General features: G+C 50.4%; 1 pseudogene; it reads right to left on the bottom strand.

Annotated features, from left to right (window-relative positions):
* Positions 1-233: 233 nt before the first annotated feature.
* On the bottom strand, positions 234-1,196 carry LOC145521941 (cytosolic arginine sensor for mTORC1 subunit 2 pseudogene; annotated as a pseudogene).
* Between the last annotated feature and the right edge of the window lie 1,451 nt (positions 1,197-2,647).

The raw sequence follows: 2,647 nt of genomic DNA, 5'->3' as shown, positions 1-2,647 counted from the left end.
GGGTGGGAGAAGAAGTGGGGGTCTCACTGGAGGATCTGGGGACTCCAGGAAGGCAGGAGGGCATGGGGAGGCCTTGGTTTGGGTTCCAGCCATCGGAAGTGTCTCCTAGAGACCCATCCTTGGGGGCCGCAGGGCCAATTTTCTAGCCTTTTGAGAAATACTGCAAGAGTCCTCAGGGTGGGGCTGGGCCCAGGCCTGGGGGCACGGATGGGGAGGAACGGAAGAGGCTCTCCTTATTTTTCTGCTTGGCTGACTTTCAGGGCGCTGATGTTTTCTTCTGGCACCAGTGCGTGGAGGAACTTGAAGGTGCTGTTGTAGTCGGTGGGGACGTCTGGGGCGGCCAAGGGCTCTGAGATCTGGACCACGACGGTGCACTCATCAAATCCCCGAGGCTGTCCTCCAATCCGCACCATCTTCCAGAGCCCCCCAGATGCGCTTGTGAGCAAAAAACTACTAGAAAACCTCTGCTGGGTCTGGTCATCCATCACCAGGGAGATTAACCCTCGATGAGGGAGAAGGAGAAGAAGCGGATGTGGCCCCAGTTATCGCCGGAGGACGCCAGGGGGTCCTTCAGTCCACTGGAGTAGAACGTGACGTCCATAAGGAGTGTGGCAACAGTGGGCGGTGTGTCAGAGTCCAGGCTGGTGACACAGAACCTGTTTCTTGGGCTAGACAGTGGGTGGATGACGGGCCTCTGGACCCCCTTGGGCTTCATGAAGCTGTGCGTGATGCCGAGGGTCTCAGCTGCCAGCGTCTCACTATTGACGGCGGGCAGGGTGGTGGACTCTGATGACAAGGTGTGGGTGACGAAGGGTAGGTCCTACTCACACACCAGGATGAAGTCCATCTGGTAGGTGGACAGCATGGACACAGAGGTGTTCTGATTGGCCAGCAGGGCGATGACCGACTTGACATCTTGGTCAGACCGATGGGCTGGAAACTGGAGAAGCTTCTGCCGCCAGACACCACATTGAGGGCCAGCCAGGCAGCATCGGCCACACCCAGGTGTTCTGAGGAGGGCAGTTCCAGGAAGCCCTCCTCATTGACAATGATGGTGTAATCCTCTGGCGTCTTGGTCAGACTGAAGAACTTGCCCCGGTCTCGGAGGACAGGAAGGGGAGTTTGACCAGGCTGTAGGTGAAGAGTGGGATACCCTCCACAGCAACGCTGGCAACTTGCGGCTGAGGGAGCAGGTGTGTAGAGTGTGGGTTTTGGAGTGGAACAAGCAATCACATCCGAGTTCCACTGCTTAGCAGCAGGTGACAAAGATGCTGTTGGTACATGTTCTGAAGTCCCAGTTTCCTAAACCACAGTGTTGGAAGCTCTTGGTCATCATGAAAAGTTCAGTAGATATGAGATATATTATAATCCCAAAGAAAGGCAACGCCAAAGAATGCTCAAACTACCGCACAATTGCACTCATCTCACACGCTAGTAACGTAATGCTCAAAATTCTCCAAGCCAGGCTTCAGCAATTCGTGAACCGTGAACTTCCAGATGTTCAAGCTGGTTTTAGAAAAGGCAGAGGAACCAAAGATCAAATTGCCAATATCCATTGGATCACCAAAAAAGCAAGAGAGTTCCAGAAAAACATCTATTTCTGCTCTATGGACTATGCCAAAGCTTTTGACTGTGTGGATCGCAATAAACTGTGGAAAATTCTGAAAGAGATGGGAATACCAGACCACCTGACCTGCCTCTTGAGAAATCTGTATGCAGGTCAGGAAGCAACAGTTAGAACTGGACATGGAACAACAGACTGGTTCCAAATTGGGAAAGGAGTATGTCAAGGCTGTATATTGTCACCCTGCTTATTTAACTTATATGCAGAGTACATCATGAGAAACGCTGGGCTGGAGGAAGCACAGCTGGAATCAAGATTGCCGGGAGAAATATCAATAACCTCAGATATGCAGATGACACCACCCTTATGGCAGAAAGCGAAGAAAAACTAAAGAGCCTCTTGATAGAAGTGAAAGAGGAGAGTGAGAAAGTTAGCTTAAAGCTCAACATTCAGAAAACTAAAATCATGGCATCTGGTCCTATCACTTCATGGCAAATAGATGGGGAAACAGTGGAAACAGTGTCAGACTTTACTTTTTTGGGCTCCAAAATCACTGCTGATGGTGATTGCAGCCATGAAATTAAAAGACGCCTACTCCTTGGAAGGAAAGTCATGACCAACCTAGATATCATATTAAAAAGTGAGACATTACTTTGTCAACAAAGGTCCGTCTAGTCAAGGCTATGGTTTTTCCAGTGGTCATGTATGGATGTGAGAGTTGGACTATAAAGAAAGCTGAGCGCCGAAGAATTGATGTTTTTGAACTGTAGTGTTGGAGAAGGCTCTTGAGAGTCCCTTGGACCGCAAGGAGATCCAACCAGTCCATCCTAAAGGAGATCAGTCCTGGGTGTTCATTGAAAGGAGTGATGTTGAAGCTGAAACTGCAATACTTTGGCCACCTGATGTGAAGAGCTGACTCATTTGAAAAGACCCTGATGCTGGGAAGGATTGGGGGCAGGAGGAGAAGGGAACGACAGAGGATGAGATGGTTGGATGGCATCACTGACTCAATGGACATGGGTTTGGGTGGACTCTGGGAGTTGATGATGGACAGGGAGGCCTGACATGCTGCAGTTCATGAGG

The sequence above is a fragment of the Giraffa tippelskirchi genome, chromosome 9, assembly GCF_054371585.1.
Source record: "Giraffa tippelskirchi isolate mGirTip1 chromosome 9, T2T-mGirTip1v1.2.pri, whole genome shotgun sequence".
NCBI lineage: Eukaryota > Metazoa > Chordata > Mammalia > Artiodactyla > Giraffidae > Giraffa > Giraffa tippelskirchi.
The sequence above is the reverse complement of the archived record's forward strand: the minus strand, read 5'-3'. Positions and strand labels throughout refer to the sequence as shown.